Raw genomic sequence first — 17,133 nt, 5'->3', positions numbered from 1 at the left:
TCTCTTGAAGGCACACAGAGACACAAGCTCTATCTTCTCTTGATCACACTTTATACTTTGCATTTCCTTTTTTTTTTTTTTTTTTCTTTACGAGCGCGCTCTCAAACGCACAGACAGTTATAAAATCTAATCAGTAGTTCCTCTCAGATACATGTGAATTTTACGCACGCGCAAAACATGTTTATATATATGTATGTATGCAGGCACATACACAGAGGCACGTACACACTTTTCACAACACGCACAAACACTCAGAGAGACTATGGGTGGAGGTGCGTCTGTCAGCAGCAAAACAGTCAGACAGATAATGTCTGAGAAATGCTAAAATTTTTAACTTTCCACAGACCGTGTAGTTTGCTGCCATTATTTCTAGATTCAAACTAATTAACTATTGAGACAGCCTGAAGTATACTGTCTGAGAAATTCAGAAAGAAGGAGAGGAAGAAAAAAAAATTGAGTGACAAAAGAAAAGAGAAGGAGAAAGAAAGGAGAGAAAAGCAGTTAGGAGAGAGGGAGGGAGGGAGACAGACGTGGGGGAGAAAGAATAAGGAAGAAAGAAGCAGAGGGAGGGGGAGTGAATCTGAGTGGAGGAAGAGGAGGAGGAGGTGGGGGGTAGGGGTGGTGGTGGTGTGTGTGTGGGGGGGGTGAGAGAGACAGAAAGAAAAAGGGAGAGAGGAAAGAGAGCTGGGGTGGGGGAGGGAAGAAGAGAATGCAGCAAAAAGGAGGAAGAAGGGAAAGGAGAGACGGGGAGGGGGGGTGGTGGTGGAGTGAAGGGGGGGGCTGAGGCATAAGAAAGGATGTGGCAAAAGAAAGAGAAAGAAAGAATAAAAGAGAGAGAAAAGAAAGAGGGGAGGGGGAGTGGTGGTGGTGGTGGTGGAGGATGAGGAGGGGGGGTGGGGATGGGAAGAGAGATAGAGGGAGGGTTGAAAGAAAATGCAGTGAAAGGAAAGAAGGAGAGAGAAAAAGGGAGAAGAAAAAAAGGGGGGATGGTGGAGTGTGAAAATAAAAAAGAAGAGTCCATCAGCAAGAGAAAAGAGAAGGGGGGGGGGGGGGTGCAGAATGAAGAAGAGGAGGAGGTGGAGGAGGAGGAGGAGGGAGGGAGGGGGGGAAGGGGGGGTGAGAGCAAAGGGAATGGAGAGAGGAAAGGAGATAGAGAGACGGAGAGAGTGAGGAAAAGGAAAAACAGCAAGGGAAGACATTAACTATTGAACTTCCAGATTTCTTTCAGGCTGTGTTGAGAAACAGTGCGGCAGAGTACCTGCGGGCTAAGTACAGGTTGTGTGCTTAAGTAGTCGGCACTGAAGATGATCCTGATAATTAGACAGGTATTCTCTTATACCACAGCTTACCTTACCCCCTTTTTAACTAGTAAACACAGGGGGGGAATGTGTGTGGGGGTTTGGGGATAAAAAAAAAAAGAAATTCAAGAAATGCATGTATAGGTGCAGGCGAGCGCGACAAACACTGTGTGGACACATGCCAATTGTGACTGTAAGGCTGAGGACTGTGCATAAACATTTCCTACTAAATAACAGGAAAGGGCAAACCTTGAAAACCTTGATCAATCATCAGCGGCTGGGAGTGCTGCGAGAATGAGAAAGATAGAGAGAAAGGGGAGCGGAGGGGTGGTGGGGGGGACGGGGAGGGGGAGGAGGAGGAGGAGGAGGAGGAGGGAGAGATAGGGAATGAGAGTGAGCGTGAGGGAGGCAGGGGAGGGAGGGGAGGGAGAAGGAAAGAGAAAGAGATTGAGTGAGGGTGTGAGTGAGGGGGAGAGATAGCAGGAAGTCGAGGGAGAGAATGGGAGAGAAAATAGAAGGAGAGCAAGGGAAGAAACAAAGAGATAAGAGGCTGAAAGACAAAGAAACCACATGGAAGAAACAACAAGGGACACGTACATAAAACAACACAGAACTAGCCTATGGGGAAAATGAAAAAGACACAGACAACAAAAGTTTGGGGAAGAAATACACTGGCTCCTTTCCAGGGCCTGAATCTTCATAACAGCAAAAACCTGCTCGCTTGTCCATTTACTTTGGGTACATTTGCGTGTGTGTGTGTGTAGGGGGGCTACGGAAAACTAATAGTGGGAAAGGCTACGGTGGATAATAAGCGTTAAATTCTCAGTTCTTAGATTATACAGGTTCCTATGAGCATATGAGAGAGACGGAGGGAGAGAAAGGGAAGTAAGCCATTGCCCTGCTCTCAAGTGTACTAACCCTCAACTGGGATTTCAAATGTGTGTTTGTGCGTGATTGCGTGTGCGCATTTGTCTGATGTCTGAGATCAGGGACGAGCACACACACACACACACACGCACCACTGACACCAACACGCTTTCAGTTCCCCACAGCCCTGAAACAACACACTTCTGACACGGGTGTCCGTATGACTTACTGCGTCTTCTACCAGCGACTTCTTGTCCGTTTTCTAAAACCCCGGTCTGGTTCTGAGCGTTGTTTATCTATAGGAGGACAACCATGCAGTGCGGTGTCACATCCTCTCTGTGATATAGGTCAAAGTTATAACTTTTTTCTTCCAGCAAGAGGAAGAAAGAGACGAGGGAGGGAGAAAGAGATAGAGAGAGGGGGGACAGATTCAGCTATCAGCTGTCTGTTTTACCCCTGAGAAAAGCTCAATGAATCATGAAACTGCAGAGGACTCATTGATGACAACTCCCTGTTTTCTTTCTTTCTTTTTTTTTTGTTACAGGCTAAAACAAATGTGAGTACACACTCCGAGAAATGCAAATGACAATATACTGGAGGAACTCGGTTGTGTATCATCCGTAGGTTAGTCCTCTCTCTATATATACACACCCCACTCCTCTTGCTTAGTGAGCTCACATTGTCAGTGTTGTTTCTTCATCCAGCCCAGTGACAGGCTGCATACAGCCTGAGTTTGCCCTGACTGTGTGTGAGACGCTGTGCTAGGTGATGGCTATAATTCAACATCCTTTCACTGTCAGGCAAACTGGAAGCATTGCAGGTCTGTGTATAGGGTTGTTATAGCTACGGCGTTCAGGTGAGGATTTTCTTCTGATCAGAAAACGGCGAAAAAAAAAGAGAGGAATCAGTTTTGCTCTGCGTTTTGAACTTTGAGTCATTGGACCGATGTTGATGTTTTAGCTGGCCATTCCTCTCAGACCCGTGTCTGAGGCTGCAAGCCCACACACACACACACACACACACACACACACACCTTCTGTTATTTCCAGTGCTGGATCAGTCTCACCTCTGCACGGCATGCTGATATAATAGTAAGTCTCAAGCATGATTAGCTGCTGTAATTAAGCTTTCACAAAAAAAAAAAAAAAAAAAAAAAAAGCACAGCAGGCTTTTTCATAAGCACAGAACAGACAATCACACAGCTTGAATCTAAGCAATGCAGATGGAATATAGCAAAACTGTATAAAAGCAGCCACACCCTAGTCGCACGCCTCCAGCTTCTTCCATTAAGGTCAGTAGGAACAGACTGGACACACAGACAGGAGAACACAAACTGGGAAAAAAAATAAAAGTCTTTATCAGTATCACCTCGCTCGCTGCTGCGAACTTTAAATGTGAGGCATACGTGATTAGACAAGGTAGACTATAGGTGAATCACTTGCAACTTCAAGCAAATAAACAAACCGGAACCTGCAGCATATTCTGCATTTCTCTTTCAATATTGATGCTTTCCATGTTTGCTTGTCAACCCCCCCTCCTCCTTATACCTCCTTCTCTGTATATTTAAACAAATCAAGTCTTAAATTCACTCAACAAATCATTCTCACGCAAACGGCAAGACAGGATGCAGAGATGGCCAAAGCAAAAAGCAAAAAAAAACCCTAAATAAAAGATTACTCTCCCCATTTTGTAGTGGGGTACTAAATGGAAAGACAGAATATTAGCAATGAAATAGCTCTGCTTGGAGACAACATTGGAGAAAGGAGTGTGGGGAGAGCTTGAAAAAAAAAGACTGAATATAAAGGAGAAAAGACAGAGTTGAGGGAGGAGAGGAGAAGAGCATTCAGCAAGGAGGATATAAAAGGAACAGAGAGGGGGGCGAGGGAGTGAGACAGAGAGCTATGGAAGGAAAAAGAGAAAGAGAAGGGAGAGAGAGAGCACGAGAGAGAGAGAGAGAGAGAGCGAGAAAAAGAGGGGGGCATGGGAGAGCAAGAGAGAGAGGAGGAGAGAGAGATCAAGAGAAAGAGGGAGGGGGAGCGAGTGAGAGAAACAGAGACAGAGGACGAAAGAGAAAGACAGAGAGGAGAGAAAAACAGAGAGGGGGAAGGGAGAAAGAGGGATAGCCACAAGAGACTCAAAAACCACAGAATAAAAACCCTCTGTCTGTCTGTAACTCTATATAGATATACAAATATGAATCCTAATATATGGGCACGTTGCATTTATTCAACGGGAAAGGATAGTCAACAGTACAGAATTCAACATGCACCTCAAGTTCATTCAATAAGTCAGCAAACACAATGTAGGACCACGGAGAACTCATATCTTCTTATCAGGAATGCAGTTTTTCATTGCAGTAAGGTGGGAGAGGAATTTTACCAAGGTACTTTATCCTATTTTAGTCGCTCTGAAGTCTCTTCCTGCTATGTGATTCATGGAAAAGTATGCTTATAAAATATACTGTACAGCATCGCCATATCCTCTCCCTCTGTCGGTGCTGAAATCTTTGTGCGACAGATGCACATAAAAAGGGGAAATGCGCACAATTTGGACGACATGCAAGTGTCCTACATAGTGAAATGGCCCCAGATTTACTCAAGGTGAGGCCCACAATGAACCTCAGAAGCCTATTAACACTAGAGGTCTCTGGAGTGCCTTATGTGCTGGTTAGAGGCGACCACATTCAAACTGGCTACAACAGACAGTGGGGACACAGCCACTGTCCCTCTATGGCCGTCACTCCTTTGTATTATTCCTCCACCTCCCGGTAACAAATTTCAGTCGGAATTACTTTTCTTTCGTCCAAGTTTCATTCTTTTAAATCAAACCCTTTGTCTATCTCTTCTTTTGTACCTTCCTCCTGTTTCCATGGTTACCTCTCTCTCTGCTCTGTACACTATCTATCTCTTCCTCCGTTTCCCTCTCTGTCTCTCTCACTCTGTTCTTATCTTTCTCATTTTGCTTTCATCTCTGCCTCCCTTCCTCCTGCTTTATCCCACACCCTCCTCACTCCGGCTTTTATCTCTCTTCACTTTCATCTGTCTTTCACCTTTCTCTCCCCTTCAAGCCTGCCATTCCATCATGCTGGTTTTTGGTTCTTACTTATAGAGAGAAAGTTTTATCGGTTTCCCTGTCAGTTCTGCATTTTTAATCATTTCCAATTTATCCAACCCACTTTCAATGCCATTGAGTCATGCATTAAATTGTCTTGGGCAGAATGTGTGAGTGTGTGTGACTGCGAGATGGAAAGCATAGGTGCAGGAGGCTGTAGTCTTTTTACTATCATAAAGAAGGAGGAATGATTTCTGTCATGATATCTGGAGATTAACTGGCTGCTGTGGTTTTGTCTTTCAGGAGTGCAGTAATGGATTTTTTTCCCCCCACATGTTATTTTGCCATTTCCATATCAACAGCCACAGTGCGTCAACAAATTTACAAACTGGCGCTTATGATTTTATTATTTTTGATTTACTGGTGGACCGCGCTCGTGCTTATCTGAGTGGAGTCCCACTGAGACCGAAGCCGCTGAGGAGGTAGTGCTCCTCGACATGGGGCTGCCTCCTGTAAGGTAGCCTGTCATTTCTCCGCAGTGATGAAGATGTTCTTGTGAAGCACAAATGCCTCCCTCTACGCACCTCAGTTGGGAGATAATCGTATTCACACACAGCTGTGGTTGGTTTAATGCACCACCACATCATGTGTCACCATGTGATACTGCACACTGAACTAACACCGCTTAACCACAAACAGAGACTGGGACACAGAGGCTCCTCACAACATGCCCCATTGATATTTAAGAGGACAATCATTGCTATAGAACATGTGTGTGTGTATGTGTGTGTGTCTGTTGGCCTAATACCAATTCACTGTAGGGTTGTCATCCATGGCGGTATACATAGGAGGGGGAGTGTGTCTTCAAGTCAGTGACAAACTCATTCCAAGAGACACTGCATGTGGTGTGGGAGGAAGTTTTGTTCTGCAGCTTTGACTGAAACTAACCTCCCTCCCCTCTCCCTCGCCTTCCCCTTCCCCTTAAAGTACCACAACTATTCAGAAAAGAGAATAAAGAAAACCTGAATAGAGGAAGAGAAAAAAATGGGGTCCCTAGGCGAGAAAGAAAAGAAAAACAATGAAAGAAAACAGAATGAAAAGCAGCCAAAGAAAAAAGGAAGGAGAGAAAGAAGGACAGAGAGAGGGAGGGAGGGGAGACAGAAAAAGATACAGAGCAAGAGGAGCATAAAGCAGGGAGAGAGAAAAGCATAGCAAAAAAAAAAACACTGAAAGCTCTGAAAGACAGGAACATTTCAGTGGAAATAAAGTCTAAGAAGAAAATGAGGGGAGCAATATATTGGAAAGGAAAAAGGTTTATGTGGAATTGCTCAAAATGGGTTTGAAAAATCGCTAATTACAGACGAGATTTTGCAAGTACTAAAGACTAAGCCATTTTGATTTGTGTTAAATGGACATTCACACGAAATTAGAGCGGCTGAATCCCTTGTTTTCAATCATAATAAGGAAAGACAAAGAGAATCCAAAGCGTATATACACATGCTTTGACTATTAGAGACTGTTCGTATTATGTCAAACAGAGAATCAAACAGATTTGACCTTTTAAATTTACTACATAATTTGACCTCCCTGCGTTTTACTTCACATTACTTATCATCAGTGTGTCTGCCAGAGCTCTGTTATTATCTGTCATTATTGATGCAAGACACCAGAAAGAAGTACATATGGTTTGTACTGTAAGTTTCAGACATGAAATGAAATAATGTTTAAATGTGATGTGACATTTTACTAGTTATTCACTGATTATTGTCACATAACATTTATTAATTTTCATAATGTTGGTATCCGTGCAGTTTAGACCAGTGGTTACCAACTGGTCCAGCCACAGGGTCCAGATTTCTCTTTTGTCATTAGTTCAAGGTCCACACATTTTGATTTATTCCAGTGTCATCCCTTCCGTTTAGTCCTCCGTCTAGTTTGCTGTCTCTTTCAAGTAGCTGCACTATACAGCAGGAAACGGTGCTTCAAAATCCAAACTCTGAGCCAAAAATTCACTGTACCTCAAAATAAAAGGTGGTTTTTACAAACCTGACACATTTGCGAGTCACTTGTGGTCCATTCAGAATGGACCCGCAACCCACTTTTGGACCGGGAACCACTGGTTTAGACCACAGTGTGTAGTTTATACTGCATAATTGCATGTTATATAGATATCACATTATATCCTCCAGAGACCCAAACTTTTGTTTGGTGTGCATTTTTAATATCTCCTAGCTATTTGGGATCAGTAGGACCCAACAAGTGTAAGACATGAAACACTGTCAGCGATAATTAAGTCCCACTGTCCTCAAATGAGATGACAATTAATTAGAAAGTACACGTTTGAAGATATTTGGACATTAAGTGTCTAAGCTTGTTACTATTGATAAATTTTTTCAAATTTGTATTCAATATCAAACAATAAACATTATCATTATGTATAAGTGAACAAGTATCAGCCATAAAATGTGATCGATTTTTGGACCTTGTCCACTTTTGTGTCAGGATCGGTTGCAGACTGCCTTAAGCCCCTTTTACACTGCCAGATTTTCCGCGAATGTTGGGCCATTTTGCCAGCAAGCTGCGAGCGTTTAGACACACACAGTTTGATTGGCGAGTTGATCCGAGGTGCCCAATTTTCCGCCTCATATGGTAGTCATATTGGCGGAACCCTTTTAGTTTAGGGGCTGTTGATGACTTGTGGGAGGAGCTGTTGATGATGCTGCACGTGCGACCCACTGGCTGTGGATAAACAGGAAACAGCTGATAGCGGGAATTAGCAAGCAGCTAGTAGCAAGAGGGAAACGCAAACTTGACAGACACTGTAAAGATGAGCAACTGGGGAGACAAGGAATTGCGCGCCCTCCTTGTCCTCGCAAACAAAGAGGCCATTAACTGTCAGATGACGGGAACGGTGAACAATGGGCCAATTTACAAGAGAATTTGCGCCTGACTAATGCCACCTGACTAGCTGCGGCTTCCCTCTCATGTCACTGTTTACGTCACACGCTGAGCTACATGTTTTGTTACTTGCTCACGCCCCCCATTGCCCCGAAAAAGGCACATTCTGTATAAACAAAAGTAGGTAGGCGACATTTTGCCGCACTCCCTGATTTTGGTTTTATACTGCCAATGCTGAAAAAAGACTGATTGGGCTTTCCTGCAAATTTGCACAATTCCTATTTAAAAAGCGCTTTAGTAGAGATGGCTGCCATCTTGTTTTTACATGGAGTAATGTATTGAGCTTTTACTACCACTAGATGGCACAAAAAAGAGTCAATGAATGAGGACATCAGGTCTGAGTTAAGTAGAATGAAGTGTAAGGTCAAGTAAATCCAAAATGTGATGTCCTTACAGGAGGACACAGGGTCTCAGGAGGATATACTTTGCACAAATATCCTTGGATCTTTGTTACATCACAGTTTTTACAATGACAACTATCACGCTGTTCAGTAACATTATCTTGTAGTTTCAACCCAATCGCCAGAATGAATGTTGGCACTGTACATTTCTGCAAACCACAGTGTATTTATGTGATGATGTAGCGCATATGTTGAAGCCTAAGATTTCAACATTGCTGTGGTTAATGTGTGGTTATGTTTAGTCACACAAAACACTTGGTGACAGTTTGGAAAAGATCATGTTTTGGCTTAAAATACCAAGTTTTGGTGGTTAAATAGCCGGAGCAAACACAGTAGGCTATTAACTTGCTAAAAACAAGCAGTTTTGTTCTTTGTTGGTTTCGGACAGTGGTCTGCAGCTTGGAAGGCATCTCGCTTTCATGTCCATTCATGTCCATTAAAAAAATAGATTTGTACATTTTTTAAATTTAAAAACTTAAAGGTTTTCTATGCAGAAACTGCCAGTTACACACCGTCACACACTTCTAGTGGGTCATAAGTGATGATTTAGAGGGATTACTTTTGTTACTTTTTTTTTAAATAAAAATCCTGCCTAGTATACCTTTAACTCCAAAAATATTCTTGAGTTATTCTGTAAATTTGATTTTTTAACACCAGCAATCATTTTCTACAAAGAATCATCTCTGAGCTGAAAGAACAGGATGTATATTATTGTCCTTTATTCTCTCACAGCAAGTAGTTTGGCTATTTCAAAAGCATTCAGTCTACAGAGAAAAAAATAGCGGAACTGACTTACATCTCATACATCTCACTTCTTCCCTAATTGACATTACTTATGTGATTGCAGCCCCTCCAGCTGACTGAGGTAATAACAGTGCTTAGTTCTCAGCTTATGTGGCCTGCAGGAGGTTAACTCTGTCCACTGGCACCAGTGATGTCATGATCAAGAATCTGATACTAGGTATCAGCAATACAATCTGTAATTGAAAACACTGACCTTCCAGCTCTACTCCCGCAAAGATGCACGTGACAAACAATAATAATCGTGTTGGCCAATATGAAAGATCATGTAATGAGAGCCTACAGAGCACATGCACCTTCTACGCACTGCAGGTATAATCTGCATTTTAGTTCAACATTATAATAAATGCATGGTATAATGAGTGGTATAAGTGCTTTTATTAATTTGTAACTTGACTGAATTGAGTGCCATGCATTCTTTGAATTAAAAATTAACTATTTTGGGGGGCTTTTGCAAGATATTAAGTCATTACAAACCCACCACACAAGAGTAACAGGCCCACATTATTACTGCATTGCATCAGGGTACCCTGGGTATAACATGGCACACTGAGCACCATTACTTAAATTTAAGTGATGCAAGGTGCCAGTTTGTTACAGACAATCATTACTGGACCTTCTTAAAGGTTTTGTATGTGACATTCTGAGCATTAACATAGCAGCAAAACGCTCTTAGCTTCGTTAAGACATAGTAAAGTAATGGCACACAGAGTAGAGAATTAAGTCATGCTACCTTTGTGTTAGTCTGAGGGTGCTTTCAGGCCTAGAGTTGTCTTGCTTTTGTCTGAATCAGGGACTAATTTTGTTACAAAGTTGCATAATTGCCTAGAGTTGATTCGTGTTCTCACGGCAGCATTTACAAGTGGACCAGATCAAATGCTTGTGCGAGAAAGCTGCTCTTGATTGGTCAGAATTTCCATGCGGGAAAAGGAAGGAAAGGAAGTAAACAAAACCTTGAAAAAGAGTACACTTGCAAGTTAAATGCATCAAATTCTAATGTCACAATGGAGGGACAATTATGCAGGTTGATTGAAAACGAGGCGCAGCTCCAACTAGAAAACAATGTTTTGATGCACTGGATGTGCTGAATATGCATATTAATCCCCCAGGACTGTAACATGCTCATGTTTAATCTAAACAATGTATAATGTGACAGCAGTTGGTTCAGATCAAGGTCGAAACATGTTCTTAACACAAATGAATTGCACCAGAGTTTGTTTGTAAGTGGACCAAGACCACCTCTTCAAGAAGGACTCAGTCCGGTTGTTTTGGTGCACACCCCAGTGTAATTGTTGTGTTCACACCTGCCCAAACGAACCCCACCTAGGGGGCAAATGAACTTGAGTTCAATTGAACTGGACCAAACAGGGCAGGTGTGAAAGCACCCCGACTCACCAAATGAAGACTGTGGCTATAAGCCTGCCATATGCAGACTATTTTGGCTGGCGTTCTCCTCTTCGGCTTAGCTGCGCATTATAATTTTCAAAATCAAAAATTTCAACCTCTGAGCTAACAGCTTACACACTGAAATTGTGAAGCTTTGACAAACACTGCGATCATGCAATAAGGCGTGCCTCCTTTGTTCTTTCGATGAATTGTTGTAAAGATCTACAACGAATAAAACAACTTATGAATGCACCTTAAAGACGCTCAAACTTTAGCCCTTTTTGGATAGGAATTGTGCATATTTGCAGGAAAGCCCAATCAGTCTTTTTTCAGCATTGGCAGTTTAAAAGCAAAAGGCAAATGTCGCCTACCTACTTTTGTTTATACAGATTGCGCCTTTTATGGGGCAATGGGGGGCGTGAGCAAGTAACAAAATGTGTAGCTCAGCGTGTCACGTAAACATTGACGTGGGAGGGAAGCCGCGGCTAGTCAGTCTTTCGGCGATTCTCTCGTAAGTCGGCCTGTTCTTCACCGTCCCCGTCATCTGACGGTTAATGGCCTCTTTGTTGCAAGGAGGGTACACAATTCCTTGTCTCCCCAGTTGCTCATCTTTACAGTGTCTGTCAGGTTTGCATTTCTCTCTTGCTGCTAGCTGCTCGCGAATTCCTGCTATCAGCTGTTTTCTGTTTATCCACCGCCAGTGGGTCGCACGTTCGGTGTCATCAACAGCTCCTCCTACAAGTCTTCAACAGCCACTCCCATTGCGGAAGGCCACCTCGGTCTTTTTAAATTAAAAGGGTTCCCCCAATATGACCACCCTACGAGGCAGAAAATTGGGCACCTCGGATTAACTCACCAATCCAGCTATGTGTGTCCAAACGCTCACAGCCTGCCGGCAAAACGGCCCAACATTCGCGGAAAATCCAGCAGTGTTGCCTCATCTTTAAAAATAGGGCATTTTTCCTCTAATGCAGAATGATAATGTGGTGATTCAAGATATTTCTCAAGCACTGACGGAGGGCTGGCTATGTGAGGCTACCTCTGTGTGTATTGTAATTTGAGCTTCTCAGTGGTTTGATTGGTCCAGTCACACAGCATGTCAGGTCCCGTTTATATGACAATGATTTTAACTGAGAACGGTAAACTTTAATTACATTTTGGCTGATCGTTTACATGACAGCAGTGTTTCGGGTGCCTTTTGAAAATGGGTTCCAGAGTGCAATTTTTTGCAAACGGCACCGTCTCCATTGTCATGTGAACTTGCAATATGCAGTTCCTCTGAAAACGGAGACTTTTTGCACATGGGCATTACGCTTTCAGTCACTAGGCGCTAGAAAGTCAACCATCACAACAACAATGGCGGACTCCTGAGCTCTGCTTGTGCTGCTCACCCTGTTGAATTTATCAATGCTTCCCCATCATAGTGTAGATTTACTGTAGCAACTCCACCTCGTCGTCTGTCCAGACAAACGTTTGTGCGGTTGCCATTTTGTTTGTTTATACATCACCGCACTGTAGAAGGAAGCATAAGCGTCACACCGCCAACTACTGGCCTGGCATGTATACTGTAGCGTTTTTGGTCATTTTTGTGGATCTGTGTACACGACGATTGTTACCAAAATGTTGTCGTCTAAACGTGGAATTTTTTTCAAAACGAAAATGAGAACCGATTCTGTTTTCAGTGGATCGTTTTCATGTAAATATGGCCTCAGTGCATGTGAGTTCCTCCCTTCATGGCCAATGGCTAGCTAATTGCTGCCCCTCTGCACTGCACTGCACTCACATGGCAGTTTATGCCACCGTGGTTCAGGACGATGTTGTTGAAGAAATGTAGTGTCCACACTCCAATCCCACCTGGTTAACGCCGTTAGCTCAATCAGGACCGTTGCTGTTGTTTAGCACTGTTTATGGAGTTAGCTCAGATAGCTGGAAGCTGATGGCTCAGCCACCTCCATGTTGAAAACAGTGTTCAGACAACTCATATGCTCTAGATTTTGCATAGATCCCCTTTAAATGAAATTTAAACTCCAGACTTGATTTTGGAGACATTAATGCTCCATTTGAAAGGCATTTTTATCTAGCAAATATTACCTCATTACCTCATCCTAAATGGTTTGAGGAACTACAAAGGATGCTGTGTTGAACTCAGTGATTGTCATGCTCTTTGAAATATTTTGAGATATCTGCTCTTTAGATATTATTCTAGCAGAAAAATCTAATTGAAAAAGGGTTAACTGTGACATTAAGAGTTAAACCTGGGAAACAACAGACAATGACATGCAGACATAGAAGATAGTAGTTTGATTGAGGTGTTTTGGTTTACAGAAGGATGACTTCCTCAGTAACCAGAGTGGTAGGATGAGTGTTAGCCTAGAGCCTAATAGGAAATATGAATGGTAAAATACAAGCACTTGACAATTGCTGTTTTTGTTACGCATTTGTTTATTTTAATTTCTACTGATTGATTTGCAGGATACCCTGATACGTGTGTAATTAAGGTGTTTGTTGTAACACTAATGTTGTTTCACTGCTGCCCACTAAAAGCTCATTGTTTCCCCACCAGTGTGAGCTACGCTGCTTTTGTTTCAAATACACATCCTGTTACCTTTGAGTCAAAACACACAAAGAAACCAGACAAACGAGTAAACACGCCAGGAATAATCTGAAAGATTGACAAGTAGGCTCTGTTTCTTGACCTTAAATCAAACATCCTAGTTAAGGTTGTTGCATCTTATTTGCAATCGACAGTGTGCTCAACTTTATCTGGTTACAATGGAATTTAAAACGTGGAAGTAAATATACAGAATGTTTATGTACATTGTTCAAGTTCTTTTATGATCTGGTTTTTGGATTTTAGTGATCAGGCATACACAGTGAGCTCACCGTGATGCATCACTGCTGACAAGACTAGAGTTTAAAGGGAGAGTTCACCCAAAAATCAAAAAGACATATTTTTCCTCTTAGCTGTGCTATTATTTATCAGTCTAGATTGTTTTGGTGTGAGTTGCTGATTGTTGGAGATACCAGCCGTAGAGATGTTTTGCCTTCTCTTGAATATACTGGAGCTAGATGGCACTCAGCTTGTGCTCAAAGTGCAAAAAAACAAAACAAAAAAACATTTGGAAAATTCAACAGCAGTGTCTCTGTACAGAAATTATGACCTGGTTACTCAAGATAATCCACAGACCTCATTGTGAGAAATTTCATGGAGGAACTATTTTACCAAACGCCAACCGCCAACCGAATCACCCTGTAGAGACAAGCATGCATCTATTCATATATGAGTAGCTGGTGCGCATCGATACAGCTGGGCGATTGTAGTTCAGTAGAAAGAAAATAGTTCCTGCTCGCAACAAGGTCTGTGGATTATCTTGGCTAACCGGGTCATGATTTCTGGAGACATTATTGTTGAGTTTATCAAATGGTTTTGAGGGGGCACTTTGAGCACCACAAGCCAAGTGTCATTCGGTTACATTATATTTGAGGGAAGGCTGATATGAAAAAATATGTTTAAACTGCTCATGACCTGATAGAATTAAAATTTCCAATAGTTTCCCTCATTGTCCAGCAGAGGGCGCTCTTAGAATTTACTCTCAGCTTGACCTATTGACCTATCAGTAAACTAAACTAATAAATAAAAATGAAAGAAGATACTTGCGAGCAAAGAAGTGCCGATTGGATAATCACAGCAACAAGGAAGCATCCAAAAAGCTGTGTGTGTGTAAATAATTTAGGCCTTACACCGTAGATGACAAAATTACAGGTTTCATTAGAATGATTAAGAACAAAATGAGTGTCAGTTTGAATTTGTTCAAATTTGACTTGTTGAAAAACTGACAGCACTAAAAGCTGTTATTTGGTTGTAACTTCTTTTAATCTTACGTCTTTTAATTCTCTCCTGCATACTTAAATCTCACATTGTAATTCCTAGGAAGACATTGTTCAGTTCTTGTACGATTTTATTGCTAATTTAAAAAAACTGTTGGCATCCATCCATCCATCCATCCATCCATCCATCCATCCATCCAGCATCCCAGACATCCTTTGCCCCAGTGATGCTTTCCAGCTCCTCCTGGGGGACCCCAAGGTGTTTCCAGGCCAGATGAGATACAGCAAATACACTGTGAAGAAAGAAACATAATGGACCCTGAGTTGAAGAAATGTTTTAATAACCATTTCTGTGAAGTTGCAAAATGTTCATAGATAATGTGTCTGCAAAATCTTCACTGACAAAACCTTTCCAAATCTTGCACTTTGTCCGCTTTCCATACACCCTGAAGATAGATATACTACTATTGTGCAGTATAAAATCGTGGCACTCATAATACACTACCAGAAAAAATAATTCAGGCAGCATTTACAACCATAAAAATGTGGTAAATGTAATTATAATTTTAGTCAGTGATTATTGTATTGGACTGCATTATGTTGAAAGGATTTTAAAAATGTTTTCCACATAAAGGGCTAGGACAGAGTACTATGAATATTCTTAGAATGTAGTAAAAGGGCTATTGTATTAGATTGCAATTATATTGTTCTGGTGTTACTTAATGGTTGTCAGAGTATTCCTTTGACTTTGCAGAGTAAAAGATAAAAATCTGTTCTTACAACTTTAGTAACTGTTGAAAATGGACAATCCAGCCTTTACAAATCACTTAATTGGCCTAAACTTATGGAAGTACTTGATCAGTTAAAATGACTGGATTTGGTTGCCATGTGCTTCCTCTGGTTAACAAGATTTCATATCAGTTGCTGTTATTATCAACAGCAAGAATACAATGCAGCACCCGTATGGTGTACAGCACACACATACACAAGTTAGCTGTAGTTAATATTCAAAGAAGACAAGCGTTTGGGTGAATTTTGGATTTAGCACCACAATAATTATCTTTGCAAGATGAAGGTTAAGTATTGTAAGAATTCTTTCTTTGCAAAACTACCAACGTCAATAGATTAACCAACCAATCAACACACATATTCAAAACTTTACAAAACTTGGATCAGGTGGAGAAAAACCACATGTCTACAGTCTGTTTGATTTCTAAAGATGCACAATGACCCAACGCTGGTAGCAACACAATGAAGAATTCAACTCATCAGCATCTGTTTTACAAAAGACAATCAGTCAGTGGTGGTGGCCAGTAAATTACACTTTCATTCAGTTATAGTCATCCAGGCAGAAGACTGTCACATTATTGCAGACTCTTTTAAACAAAACAAAACAGCATAGTCCCAGGCACGTTTCTCTCGTTTTCCCTTGTTCTATTCAACAGACTGTGGCCTTCATCAAGACCAATTGGCTTAACTGCCAGTTTGCCAGGGGCAAAGTTATCATGAGGATTCATCTTGGTCCGTGGGAGAAGAATTGGCATGATCTTAAGTTACAGTTTGGCAGAAGGTCAAGTATGCCTGATGTACCTCCAGATCTTTTTGTGACATCATCACCTGACAACTCGAACAAAGGAGATGAGAGTGCATACTGAGTGTTAGTTGCGTGTGCAGGAATATGTGTTATATGTGAAGCTCAGTCCCACTTTTTGTTTTCTTTCTCAGCAGGATCAAGTTCACTTGATGGGTAAGTGGCTAACTACTAGCCTTAGGGAGGTTCGGTATGCTTGAAACAAACTACTTGTAGAACGTGTCATCCCACCACGTCTGAAGTCAAAAGTGTTTACCTGTTCTAATAAGCCACTTAGAAAGCCTGCCATTATAGACTCCTCCTGGCATCACACTGCCTCGCTGACCTTGCTCCATGAGGTCTGTGTCTTTTGTGGGTCTTTCTAGTCTCAACGCTATGAATTGTGCCAATGGAAATAAGGGTGCACACTTTCCTAAGTCTTGGTGTTGCACTCAGTTGTATTCCCAAAAAAGGGATAGCACCGTATGTGTGAAGACCTAAAAAGGAGAGTTTGAGAAAGAAGTTTAAAGCATGCCTACTTTCACACCTCTGCAAACCTGGCCAGTTGCTGTATAAAGAGTGTGCTTTGTAGATTATCAGTTTTGGAAATTTAATTGTTGGAAAGGAAGCCACCAGATATAGCTGGTACATATCCATGGCGGCACAGTGGTGCGATGGTTAGCACTGTTGCTTCACAGCAAGAGGGTTCCTGGTTTGAACCCAGGGTGGGGGAGCCATTGTGTGCGGAGTTTGCATGTTCTCCCTGTGTCAGTGTGGGTTTTCTCCAGGTCCTCTGGCTTCCAATAATCCAAAGATATGCAGGTTAATTGGTGAATCTTAATTGTCCATAGGTGTGAATGTGCGCATAAATGGTTGTCTCTATGTGTCAGCCCCTGTGATAATCTGCCGGCCTGTCACCCCGCCCTTTGCCCAATGTCAGCGGGGATAGGCTCCAGCAGGATTGGTGGTTATG

This window comes from Epinephelus fuscoguttatus, linkage group LG4, assembly GCF_011397635.1.
Source record: "Epinephelus fuscoguttatus linkage group LG4, E.fuscoguttatus.final_Chr_v1".
NCBI classification, from domain to species: domain Eukaryota; kingdom Metazoa; phylum Chordata; class Actinopteri; order Perciformes; family Serranidae; genus Epinephelus; species Epinephelus fuscoguttatus.
Note: the sequence above shows the minus strand (reverse complement) of the source record.